Raw genomic sequence first — 14129 nt, 5'->3', positions numbered from 1 at the left:
TGTTGACAACTGAGTCTGCGGTTCGAGTGGAAGGAAAAGATCGCTGGATCCACGCGTCACACTGCCGACGAGCCTCATCCCCATTTACAGACTCAGAATGAAATCATTTCTGTCAATAACGATAATTGTTGCTGTAGGACTATGTTCCGCAGGGATTAATGATCATCTCTCCCACAAAGGAGAACATGGAATTAATTCCTTTTTAGGCCTCTCCTATCTGACAGCTAAGAAAACCAACCAAAGTGCCTGCTGGGTGTGTGCCGCATTACCCAAATATGTACAGGAAGGACTTCCTATGGGGGCCATTCCTTGGCGTCTCGAGGAAGTCATAGGCATGATCATTTGGAGGGATAATTTAGGAGATTTTAATATGACAAACTATGGGGGTTGCCATAACACGACTTTAACCTGCACAACATTACAATATCTACAGGAGCGAGGCTTAGAGCCCACGAGTTTCACAGGCTCTTACGCTCCTAAATATAACAGAAGCCATACACCACCATACCTGACTCTAAATAAGGAACGTGAGGGAAACATATGTTTTCAGCACACTAATGGTCTGCACTTGGTTGGATGGAGTCGTTGCAACCTTACCATCGCTGCAAATATATCCACCTCTACCTTCCAAATTCCAGGATGGGATCGGCACACCCCACAATTTGGTATAAGCTTCTTATTTTCAGAGGCATGGGGAGCGCCAAACGGAACATATTTCATTTGTGGAAAACGAGCCTACCCATGGTTGCCAGCCCAGTGGTCTGGCTCATGTTATTTAGGATATGTGGTTCCTCATATCCGTGTTCAAACCCACAGCCCCTTCGGACCTAACCACAGACCACAAAGAAAATTGGCTGATTGGGAATATTATTTAGGTATAATATTTCCACAAGCCGGCATGAACTTTCTGAGTCGAGAGTTAATTCAAATGGCCTCGACTTTAGAAGAATTAGCAAATTCTACCTCATCTAGTCTGAAGGCTGTTAATGATGAGATGGTAGCCCTCAGAACAGTGGCCATGCAGAACCGACTAGCTTTAGATTATGTACTGGCGGCCCAAGGAGGAACTTGTGCAGTAATTGGCACTGAATGCTGCACATATATCCCTGATAATTCTGAGCACATCTCAGATCTGGCCCAACACATTTACAATGAGGGACAGAAATATCAGGACTATTATACTGAAAATTGGGGAATTGGGTCTTGGGTAAAGTCTGTGTTTGGGGCCTGGGGTGGAACCTTTTTACAGTGTTTATTTGTAGGAATAGTATTGTTTATATGTATAATTGTAATCATCACGTGCACAAAAACATGTATCACATCTTGCTATAACCGTGGAACGTACAATGTCATGGCAATACATACCTGTTCGCCAAGAAAGGAAAGATCTGCCCTGACATTGTATGTATAAAAATAGGCTACACTGACGTATGCCATATTTTATAAGGGGGGAATGAAAAAAGATGTGAAGACGGGGGTTTGAATTTAATCCTTTCTGTAGGGGGTTTAGACTTTCAAGTCACAAGCTGGGGTTTATGGCAGGAAAGGGGGGTTAACTGATAAGGATTGCAGATGCAAGCTAGGAACCCCCCTGGGTGTAATGTTAAACTGACCATTTGTCCAGAACATCGTAAACTGGCCAAATACCATGAACCCCCCTCTTTACCATCAGACCGAGTGACGTCAGAAACGGAGAAGAAAACACTATATAACCCAAAAGTTTGTAACAGTACGGGGAACAATACTTCGGTTTTGTTGTTTCTTGCGGGAAACAAGACTTCGGCTTTATTGTTCCTTGCATGCAATAAACTCATCTGTTTTACTTCATCTCACGATCAAGAACCTTATTTCTTCTGTTACAACAATACTTAGAAGACAAAGATACTGTATCAATTTATGTTGCATTAGCCTGATTATGATTAAAAAAACATATAATTAAACACGCGTTTACGATTTAAATCAAAACACGATTTAAATCAATATAAATGTTTATATTGTAACGCATACTGTCCAGCCTCCATTTCTCTATAAAAATTTACTCTATTACACACACACACACAATAGAAGCAGGAAGCAGAAGCAGTGACCGTTGTCAGAAGGGAAGAAGGTGACTATTCATTGTTATCAAAAATGACTTAGAATCGATCATGTTGTGATTTTTGAAATATAAAAGTCAATTGATTGTCCATAATATTGCTATTCTATTTTTTCGAAGAAATGTTTGTTAAAAGAAAAGTCCAGCACCAGCTGGATTTGAACACACAACCTGTGAGCTGGTAATCGCGCACGTAGACCAGTAGGCTACAAGGGAAGTCGCATGAAGATGGAGGCTAAACAGCCCTACACAGCCCTGTCGCAGTACACGAATATAATCATATCGTTATTAAATTCTTTAGATACGCGATTCCATATTATATTAGCAGAAAAGCTTAAAACTACCACTTTTTCACACGCTATTTCACATGCTAGTTAAATACTTCGATGCTTAAAATCGTTAGGGAGAAATGGAATACCGGTGTGTATTTTTCCTTTAAAGTACCGATTCCTGGAATCTGACTGGCTGACACCCTTCTGAAGTGGTTCCATAAAATCTGGTATACGGAAAAGAAAGCGTTGATAAAAAAGCCTGGATTCTCATGTATCTCATACAAGTATCTTTTAAAACAGTCTTTGCTGTGCTCTTGAGGATCCTTGTGATATTTTGAGCTCTAGTTGAATGATAAGTGTCGCATTTTAAATCATTTTCGTAGTTAAAAATTATGAAACGCCCTGTTAAAAGCAAGGGAGTTTTTATGCCCGTTGAAGTAAAACAAAATGCCTGACAAAGTATGGCTTGGACAGATTCCAAGTGCTTGTACAAATGTGCTAAAGAAATTATACTTTGAGTATACAGCTTGTCCAAAGTCATTCATTATTAATACTATTAGTAATATCTTCGGTAAAGGCTTTGATGCATAAATATTTCTGATAAAGGTAGGTTGTGTACTTCTGTCCAACTGAGCAATCTTGCTTTCATAAAATATACCAACATTTTAATGACTAATGATTAACATGCTGTAATACACAGTTCGAAATTAAAAGCTCAAATGCTGTACATGAGAGGTTAAGCTCCCCCTGGCGGTTTTACAAGGTGACGCCGGATAGTTTCCAGCATGACGTCAAATGATGCGATTAACCGCGTGATACCGCGACACACCGACCGGGGTATGCCGCGAAATACCCCACCCATTTTGAATGGCTGCATCTGTATACAGTACAGTTTGCATACAGTACTGTGTTTATGTTCCTAAACTGATCTCTTTTATGAGCAGGTGAAAGGCGTGGTGAATAGGAGATTTTCAAAAATTACTGTGCTTTGCATGATTGGAAACAAATGCGTGATTGCGAAATGCTGTGGTGTTACTTTTACAAAGACGGTCGATGAAAAAAAGAATGTGGACCAGGGCAATACTTTGAGTTTACAGCTTGTCCAAGGTCATTCATTATTAATACTATTAGTAATATCTTCGGTAAAGACTTTGATGGCGACAGCTCAAACATGAGAGGATGAGCTTTATTAGCTCCACCTTGTGGAAATTCCGGATACTATTATTTTAATTGCGGTACTATAGGAGAATTTACGGTAAGTCGTGGTAGACTGAGTAAAGCGCACCGCAAAATATTGCGGTATCGCCCGCTTGTTTTGAATGGCTGCATCTGTAAACCACAGCTTAAAGAAGAGCACCATCTCAGTGCCATACTAATGTAAATGAAGTAATACTAAGACATGTTCTTATGGATTTGTCTTACCTTGAGATATGTAATTGGATTTCAGGATTAACTTCCACATTCAATGTACTGGTGATTCTTTGCCTGGTCAGTACCTGGGTGGGAGACCTCCAGTGAACAATTAAGCTTGCTGCTGGAAGTGGTGTTAAGAGACTCTTAGGATCTTCCAGAGGTGTCTGTCCAATAGCACTAGTTGCCTTAGAGCTGGCTCAAACATTGCTCAAGAGTCTACCTTTCACAGATGCGCAAAGATGAATGATGGGGGTGCACGCTTCAAGGAGCCTTCCAACTGTAGGGACTGATTAGAGACGATCCGTAGCATGTGTTCGTTTCCATATACGCCCCGTGTCTCAACGGTAGGACAGAGTCAAATACTGCCTCGACACGTAACAGCGTTATATTAAACCGCAGGACTTGAGGGCTGTTTTGTTTGAATGTTCAAGGCATTGGTAAGAGCGTAGGTCAAGGGCCATTGGTGCATCTCCTGTAACTGGAGTAAAAATGCTATTCAAAGTGCAGTGACTAAAATCGTCGTCCACATGTCTCCGTTGTTGATTGCTTTCTGTCTAAGAAAGTTCTGTTTTCATGTCCGAACGGTGAGACTTTATCATTCCAACTTGAAGCCACCCTTAAGTCCTCTGAGGTGTGTGTGTGTGCTTGCACGTATGGCGTAAAAGGTTTCTTAAACGGAGAGCGAACTTGAAAAAAGTTGCCTCCGCCGCCGCCGCCTCGCACTCCCTGTTCGATTGTAGCAAGAAGGCAGCGGCCGTGGCACTCGCTGTTGTCGTGGCCGAGTGGTTAAGGTGACGCACTTGAAATCTGTTGGGGTCTCCCCACGCAGGTTCAAATCCTGCCGACTACGGCGTCCTTTGCATTTGGTTGCGTGCGTGCGTGTAAAAGGACCAGCGCCGTTTCGTTTTCGCTGGGACCTTTAACACTCTAAATCGCCTGGACCCGCAGCCTGTGAAATCGATTCTTCAGCACCCACGAAGGACGCTTTGCAGCTGGACACAGGTAACGATGCTTTTCTGCAACAAGCTTTCCAGCTGAATTTTCTCGGCAGCTCCGTACTGAACCTGTTCTCCATTGCAACATAGCGGAGGCTCGTCACGTCTATAGCAAGGCTGTGTAGGACCGCTTACGCCACAGTGACTTGTACACAGACCACATGAAAGGCAAGCAAAATACCCTTTTAAAATTCCAAAGACTCACAAGGTCAGAGGAACAGCGATGACCTGAACAGATCTGTTACAGAAGTCTAGGTTGACCTTTTTAGAGCTGTAATTGCATTTTTGTTTAATAGAAGATCAAATCTACTCGCATGTACCAGCACCTTACAGTTTATTGATGTTAATTCTGTTTAAGTAATAAGATTGCTAACGATGTTGGACTTTAGTCTGTGTTTTTTAGAACAAATTGCTTACACTTCTGTAAGGAATACGCAGTACGTGCCTTTGTCAGTCATTGCTCACCATACCTGTAACTTTCTTATCTAACTCACTTCCTCAAATGGTGAAGGTCCACAAACATAAATGAAAAAAAAACCCTTGTTGTAGATGAGGTGCACAAAAAAGCAGCCCCTGATAGTGTATAACACATTTATACTATTGCAGAGACACATGTAACATATTGTAGCGTTTGCAGGTTCTTTTTCAGAACTAAAGAACAGTGGAGACGCGATTAACCAAGCACTGACTTTATTTAACAACCACACCAAAACCAAACACAGGATCTACACACACATGAGGAGACTGACGAACACGTACACACATTTAGGGTGGTAATTACCTAACAACACACTCTACTTTTACAGGACTACACAGGGCACTAGAATTACTAGGACATTATTTACACAGGTAGGGTCAGCTGCTGGTCATCGTGCTGACCCTCAGACTCTTCCCGGCTACCACTCCCATCATGCCCAGCTGTACTACGAGCGCCTAGGGGCGCTTCCTCCTCACCACCAGGCGAGGGCGTTACACTGCCCCCACCTGAAGCGTCTGGCGTCTCGCCGACGTCGAACACCCCCCTCAGGCTGTACTCGTATTCGGCCAACTGCTGCGGAACCCTGCGTGAGCGGCCGCTGCGCCGCGGTGACGGCTGGCGATCCACGGACGCCACACTATCGGCCGGCTCCGGCCCCGGCTGCTCCTCTGGAGCCTCCCCACACGGCTCCTCCTCCCGGGCCCGGTAGGGGGCCAGGCGGTCTCGGTGCAGGACCACCACTCTCCCCCGTGTTCGCAACCGGACACGGTAGCAGACCTCGCCCACCACCCCGAGTACCTCAGCGGGCCCCTCCCACGACGGCGGCAGCTTAGGGCTGAGGCCTTTGCGGCGGCGCGGGTTGTACACCCAAACCGAGTCCCCGGGCTGGAAGGCAGGCCCCCTGCAGCGCAGGTCGTAGTACCGCTTCTGCCGGACCCCCGCCTGTGTCAGGTGGGTCCGTGCAAAGCTGTGCACCCGCTGCATCCGCTGCCGCAGGTCCCACTCGTAGTCCGGTCCAGCCGGCGGTGCCGACCCGTCTCCGGGCGGCGGGCTGAAGACCAGGTCCACCGGTGTTCGCATTTCCCGGCCCAGCATGAGCGAGGCCGGGATGCACCCGGTGGATTCCTGGACCGCGGTCCTATACGCCCAGAGCGCAAGGGGGAGGTGGCGGTCCCAGTCCCGTTGGTGCCGGGACACCAGGGTGGCCAGCTGGGTGGCGAGCGTCCGATTAAACCGCTCTACCAACCCGTTGCTCTGGGGATGCAGCGGTGTGGTCCGCGTCTTAGTAATCCCCAGGCGCTGGCACACTCTGGCGAAGACCTGGGACTCGAAGTTACGCCCCTGGTCACTGTGTAACTCCTCCGGCACCCCCAGCCTGGCAAACATCCCCTCCAGCAGTGCATCGGCCACCGTGGGGGCACTCTGGTCCGGGAAAGCGTAGGCCTCCGGCCACTTCGTAAAGTAATCCATGGCCACCAAGACGTAGCGGTTCCCGGCCTCAGTGCGCGGAAACGGGCCCAAAACGTCCACTCCCACCCGCTCCATAGGAGCCCCCACCTGGTGTTGTTGGAGGGGGGCCCGAGAGCGCTCGGGGGGACCCTTCTGCGCCACGCACACCGCACACGTTCGGCAGTACCGCTCCACGTCCCGGTGGCAAAGACCCCAATAAAAATGGCCTCGGAGACGCTGCAGGGTTTTTTTACCGCCGAAGTGCCCCACACCCGGCTGGCCGTGCACCGCTCGGAGCACCGCCCCGCGGAGCGACCGAGGCACCACCAGCTGCCACCGTACATCGCCACTGGAGGGTACTCGCCACCCACGGCGCAGCACCCCGTCCTTTACCTCCAAGGCCTCCCACAGGGCGCAGAGGGCCTTGACGGACTTCGGGTGCGGGGCGAGCTCCTCTCGCGTAGGCCGCACTCCTGCTGCCCTCCAGCGGAGCACCGGCCCCACGTCAGGATCAGCTGCCTGACGTTGCGCCAGGTCTGGCAGGCCCACCCCCAGCAGCCCCTCCCGGGCCGTGGCCGCGGCGCTCACCCCCGCCACGGTGCGGACAGCCTCCTCACGCTGCTCCTGCCGGGCGCAGTGATGGCAGTCCGCGGCCTCGCAGGGGCGCCGCGAGAGAGCGTCGACATTGAGATGGCGAGACCCCGCACGGTGCACGACAGTGAAGTCGTACTCCTGCAGGATCTCTATCCATCGCGCCATCTGCCCCTCTGGCTCCTTAAAGTGGAGCAGCCAGGTGAGGGACGCATTGTTGGTCCTCAACCGGAACCGGGTCCCGAACAGGTACGGCCTGAAGTGGTGGACCGCCGCCATCACCGCCAGCAGCTCGCGACGGGTCACGCAGTAGTTCCGCTCAGGCCTAGTCAGAGCCCGACTATAGTAAGCCACTACGCGCTCCCCATCCGGCCCCTCCTGCGCCAACACCGCCCCCACTCCCGAGTCACTCGCGTCGGTGTCGAGAATATACGGCAACCGCGGGTCAGGGTAGGCCAGCACGGGGGCCCCCACCAGAGCTTCACGCAACCGGCCAAAGGCAGTCTCACAGCCAGAGTCCCAGTCAAAACGGCGGCCCTTGTCGGTGAGGCGGTGCAGCGGGGCAGCGATGCTGGCAAAGTCCCGGACGAACCTCCGATAGTACGAGGCCAACCCCAGAAAGCTGCGGAGCTCCGCGACGGTGCGTGGAGTCGGCCAGCCCCTCACTGCGGCGACCTTACCTGGGTCCGTAGCCACCCCTCGCGGTCCAACAACATGTCCCAGGAAGGTCACCTCCCGCCGCAGGAGCTCGCACTTGCGGGGGTTGAGCCTCAGGCCAGCACGGCGGATGCAAGCCAGCACCGCCTGGAGGTTCGTCAACGCCTGGTCGAAACTCCGTGCATGAACCAGCAGATCGTCCAGATACAACACACACTGGTTCCGCGGGACCGATGCCAGCACCCTCTCCATCAGCCTCTCGAACGTCGCCGGGGCATTGCACAGGCCAAAAGGCATGACAGTAAACTGCCAGAGGCCCTGGCCGATGGAAAAGGCCATCTTTGGGCGAGCATCGGGAGCAAGCGGTACCTGCCAGTAGCCGCAGCGGAGGTCCAGGGAGCTGAACCAGGTCGACCCGGTGATGTAGTCCAGGGCGTCATCTATCCTCGGCAGGGGGTAGGAATCCTTCCGGGTGACCTCGTTCAGCTTGCGGTAGTTGACGCAGAACCTCCACGAGCCGTCTTTTTTTTTAACCAGTACGGCTGGCGCCGACCACGGGCTCGCGGAGGGCTCAATTACCCCCGCTGCGGCCATCTCCCGGATCTTTTCCTCGGCGGCGGTCCGCTTGGCGTGGACCATGCGTCCCGGTGGGATGCGGATGGGCCGAGCGTCGCCGGTGTTGATCTCGTGTTGGACCAGGGCAGTGCGGGTGCAGTCCTCATCCCTCGCCGCAAAGAGGTCTTCGTTCTGGGTGAGTAGCTCCTGGAGCCGCTGCCGCTGGTCCTGATCGAGGCCCTCGCAGCTCCACTGGAAGAGGTCCTCAACGGCACGCCTCGCTTCCATGCAACGCTCGGCCCCCGCCGCCGCCTTGTCTGACTCAGGGGCAGGATACGGCACGCTCGCTCCCCGCGCCGATGGGTGTGGGAATCGCTGATCGGCTCCGGCAGGGAGGGCATCCTCTCTCCGGGGCGGCCGCCCCAATTCTACTGGACCACTACTGGGTAGCCCCTGTAAGGGCTGTGGCCACCTGTCGCACCCAGGAGTTGCTCAGGCTCCCTATGTGCGCCGCCGATGGGTTCTGCGTCTTTCAGCGTCAGCCGGCGCTTTACGGAATCGGGTAGTGTCTGCCACGAGATGTTCATTCTGCCCGCTTCTGACACCAATGTAGCGTTTGCAGGTTCTTTTTCAGAACTAAAGAACAGTGGAGACGCGATTAACCAAGCACTGACTTTATTTAACAACCACACCAAAACCAAACACAGGATCTACACACACATGAGGAGACTGACGAACACGTACACACATTTAGGGTGGTAATTACCTAACAACACACTCTACTTTTACAGGACTACACAGGACACTAGAATTACTAGGACATTATTTACACAGGTAGGGTCAGCCGCTGGTCATCGTGCTGACCCTCAGACTCTTCCCGGCTACCACTCCCATCATGCCCAGCGGTACTACGAGCGCCTAGGGGCGCTTCCTCCTCACCACCAGGCGAGGGCGTTACAATATATATATATACTGTATATACAGTGCCTTGCGAAAGTATTCGGCCCCCTTGAACTTTTCAACCTTTTGCCACATTTCAGGCTTCAAACATAAAGATATAAATTTTTTATTTTATGTGAAGAATCACCAACAAGTGGGACACAATTGTGAAGTGGAACGAAATCTATTGGATTTTTTAAACTTTTTTAACTAATAAAAAAATGAAAAGTGGGGCGTGCAAAATTATTCGGCCCCTTTACTTTCAGTGCAGCAAACTCACTCCAGAAGTTCAGCGAGGATCTCTGAATGATCCAATGTTGTCCTAAATGACTGATGGTGATAAATAGAATCCACCTGTGTGTAATCAAGTCTCTGTATAAATGCACCTGCTCTGTGATAGTCTCAAGGTTCTGTTGAAAGCGCAGAGAGCATCATGAAGACCAAGGAACACACCAGGCAGGTCCGTAATACTGTTGTGGAGAAGTTTAAAGCCGGATTTGGATACAAAAAGATTTCCCAAGCTTCAAACATCCCAAGGAGCACTGTGCAAGCGATCATCTTGAAATGGAAGGAGTATCAGACCACTGCAAATCTATCAAGACCTGGCCGTCCCTCTAAACTTTCAGCTCAGACAAGGAGAAGACTGATCAGAGATGCAGCCAAGAGGCCCATGATCACTCTGGATGAACTGCAGAGAACTACAGCTGAGGTGGGAGAGTCTGTCCATAGGACAACAATCAGTCTTACACTGCACAAATCTGGCCTTTATGGAAGAGTGGCAAGAAGAAAGCCATTTCTCAAAGATATCCATAAAAAGTCTCGTCTAAAGTTTGCCACAAGCCACCTGGGAGACACCCCAAACATGTGGAAGAAGGTGCTCTGGTCAGATGAAACCAAAATCGAACTTTTTGGCCACAATGCAAAACGATATGTTTGGCGTAAAAGCAACACAGCTCATCACCCTCAACACACCATCCCCACTGTCAAACATGGTGGTGGCAGCATCATGGTTTGGGCCTGCTTTTCTTCAGCAGGGACAGGGAAGATGGTTAAAATTGAGGGGAAGATGGATGCAGCCAAATACAGGACCATTCTGGATGAAAACCTGTTGGAGTCTGCAAAAGACCTGAAACTGGGACGGAGATTTATCTTCCAACAAGACAATGATCCCAAACATACAGCAAAATCTACAAAGGAATGGTTCACAAATAAACGTATCCAGGTGTTTGAATGGCCAAGTCAAAGTCCAGACCTGAATCCAATCGAGAATCTGTGGAAAGAGCTGAAAACTGCTGTTCACAAACGCTCTCCATCCAACCTCACTGAGCTCGAGCTGTTTTGCAAGGAAGAATGGGCAAGAATTTCAGTCTCTCGATGTGCAAAACTGATAGAGACATACCCCAAGCGACTTGCAGCTGTAATCGCAGCAAAAGGTGGCTCTACAAAGTATTAACGCAAGGGGGCCGAATAATTTTGCACGCCCCACTTTTCATTTTTTTATTAGTTAAAAAAGTTTCAAAAATCCAATAGATTTCGTTCCACTTCACAATTGTGTCCCACTTGTTGGTGATTCTTCACATAAAATAAAAAATTGATATCTTTATGTTTGAAGCCTGAAATGTGGCAAAAGGTTGAAAAGTTCAAGGGGGCCGAATACTTTCGCAAGGCACTGTATATATGAAACAGAAATAGAAACAGAAACAGGAATCGCTTACTCACCTGGAGAATCTCTGTAGGAATATCTAGCATTTATCAATGGAAATAAAAGCTGCTTTAATACAGTGCATGTTCAAACTCAAACCCTCAGCTGCTGTTCTTGTTTGTTTTGGGACAAATTGCAACTGAGCATCGCATGAGCCGTTACGTACCCTTATCTGTTAGGGAATTTCAAGGGAGGAGTTAGGTCAGAATGGGTAGGCTGCAAAACAACAAGTAAAGATTTATTCCAAGATGAAACGTTGTGGCGGTTTTCTTATCTTTTCAGCATGGACTCAACTTTTACGTGTTCCTTATATGCTATATATGTATATATTAGCACCAATGTCGTTCTTAAAAACTAACATGAAATTGTCAGGGACATTCAGCTATATACAAAGACGAGACAGACAAAGTAATAATTCTATATTAACGTGGCCTACATATTGACGCAATGATCGAACTAACTGACATGTTCTGATTCAGATCCCCTGCAGTTCATGCCAATTAGAACAATAGCAATGCTGAGTCCTCCCAACCCTACTGAGCACAAATTCAGCTGCTCTCCAGTTCTGTTCTGCATTTTTTTTCATTGCAATTGAGCTCGGAGCTGGAGATGATCTCCATACAGTTCTGTGTTAACTAGCCCACACTTACGTGCTAATTTACGGGTTGTGGCAAATGCTTTTCTATAGTTCATATACATGACGGCAACCTGTTACCGAGGAACCTGAGAGGTTTAAAAGCCTCATGAGCCAGGCAGGACTCGAACCTACAATCTTCTGATCCGAAGTCAGACGCATTATCCATTACGCCACTGGCCCATAGAACAGGCGCTTGCACTCCACCACAGAGAGCTCTACACTGCTACTAGTAGTACACTTCCCCATCTAAATTTTCACAGCAAGAAACTTGTGTTTCCTACTATCTTTATCAGGTTTAAAATATCATCTCCTTAAAACAGAAAAAGTGTTGGTGTGTCGTGCTGAAATTCTGATTGATTTTGAATTCAAAGAAAAAAGGTTTTCTTCCAAAACACCGTGAAATTGTCACATCTTGCAGACAATAGGTGTATTCCATGTTGAAAAGAGAAGAAAGAAAACCATGGAGCCTTTTACAGGTGTGAGGCTTCTTCAGGTGTGAGAAGACCTCACGGCCGAAACGCTGTGTTTCCGTTCTTCTCTTTTCAGCATGCAATAAACCTATTACTTGTTCCTTTGCAGCCGAGGCATGCTGACGTAGCTACCCAGCTGAACATCTTGCAGACTCTACAGTACTTCTCTCCTGTAGAAGTAAAGCAGGGCTTGCTGGGTGAGCTTTTGCTCCGGTAAATTAGGTCACGTGTCATGTTAAATCACTTCTTCTAAACACAACATTTGCTGGTGCTAGCTTTCCCCATGAAAAGAGACATTTCCCTTACAGTACATGACATATCATTTTTATTCTATCAATAAGTATAGAAATAAAACAAAAGAAAAAATGTTGTCGCCAAAGAATGCACAGCTCTGTCGCCTTGGGGAGGTGTCAAGGGCATTGAGCTCCTTGGACATGAGAAGTGCCAGATAAATGCCATTTCTCATCATTTCTCTTGGCGTCAGTTCTGCTATTAAATGGGACGGAGGCAACGGGCTCAGAGAGCAGGTTAAGTGCACACTGAACGCAGATGTGTCCAAGTGTCTGTAAAAGCGCGGTGCTCTGCTGGCGCTGTTCCCTAGTGGCTTAAAGTGCCTGCCTAGTAAGCAGGCGATCCTGGGTCTGAATACCAGCGGTGCCTCTCTCCGTGTCTTGTTGTGCCGAATGTCTCATTTCAGACAAACATGTACAGCTTGGTTCAGTTTAATGCAAGAATTCATTTCCTTTCTGGAATAACTTGTTTTTGAAGAAATCCATACAGCTTGTGAAAGATGAAATCCATTTCTTGGTTGTCAGTGGAAAAAGATTGCCGGCTGCAAGAAGCGCAAGTGATTGTTTTCTTTGACCATAAACCTGCAAATGTAGGGCGCACAAAAGACTGTCAGACTCTGTGGTGCTGAAAAGTTGGTGGTTCAAGCCCCTCCAGTATGCGTGTCTCAGTTTTTCCAAAGTAAACATCATCACCATCGCTAAAGAAGATGGCGCAGAAGGCTCCACAGCCGAAACGTTGTGCTTCTTTTCTTCTCTTTTCAGCATGGAGTAAACCTTTGCTTGATCCTTTGCAGCCTAAGCATGCTGACGCAGCTACCTTTCTCTTCACACGCCTCAATCATTATTCACCAAAACGATCAGCAGAATAAGTCGCCTTTGTGGTGATGTCACTCCTCTGCTTCACAAATGTCCTTAGTGACGGGCCATTTCTTTCTGCCATTTTTCCGGAGCGGTTATTGATTGCTCCATCATTTCCCTCTTACTTTCCATCACTAGATTGAAAAACAAAACAGAAACAGGCTGACAGGACGACAATCAAATTGCAAAAACTCATCAAAGCACTCGATAGAGTATTTGAATCCACAAGTAGCTACGAGCAACTTTGTCCTGGCTTGCATGAAAGTCGGAAAATGTCAAAAAGAAAAAGATGGTGGCTTTTTCATATTCGTTCTTTTATTTTTAGTTCGTTGCTTCTTCTGTCCATTGTCCTCCTGCCTGGCTCTTGACCTGTGACTGTTTGAACGCACACAGTAGACTTTCATGCAGGGGATTTGTCCTCAGCCTCTGTGAAAGACCCACCCACCCCCATAAATAACTGCTCTAGAAACACATGAATGCAAAACTAAACCACAGCTTAAAGAGGAGCTTGTCATGACCGCCAGGCAGTTAAGACCAACTCTTAAGCAATCTAAACAGCACCAGCAGCGGGTGATTATTAACAAACGCCGCCGCACGAGTTAACCCACCTGCACACACTCCACCGTGCGGTACGCAGTGCTATTTTTACCAGCTTCCCGCTGGTATTGAGTCTACTCCTTGAGAGCTCTACCTGGCGTTTTTTCCATTACCTCGTTTATTCTGGATAT

General features: G+C 48.3%; 1 non-coding gene across 1 annotated transcript; it reads right to left on the bottom strand.

Moving 5' to 3' along the window:
• Positions 1 to 11890: 11890 nt before the first annotated feature.
• trnar-ucg (transfer RNA arginine (anticodon UCG)) lies at positions 11891 to 11963 on the bottom strand. Its single transcript has one exon. It is a non-coding gene; the product is annotated as a tRNA-Arg (tRNA).
• Positions 11964 to 14129: the final 2166 nt, after the last annotated feature.

The sequence above is a fragment of the Lepisosteus oculatus genome, unplaced genomic scaffold (genome assembly GCF_040954835.1).
Source record: "Lepisosteus oculatus isolate fLepOcu1 unplaced genomic scaffold, fLepOcu1.hap2 HAP2_SCAFFOLD_40, whole genome shotgun sequence".
Classification (NCBI taxonomy): domain Eukaryota; kingdom Metazoa; phylum Chordata; class Actinopteri; order Semionotiformes; family Lepisosteidae; genus Lepisosteus; species Lepisosteus oculatus.
This window is presented reverse-complemented; position numbering and strand designations above follow the sequence as displayed.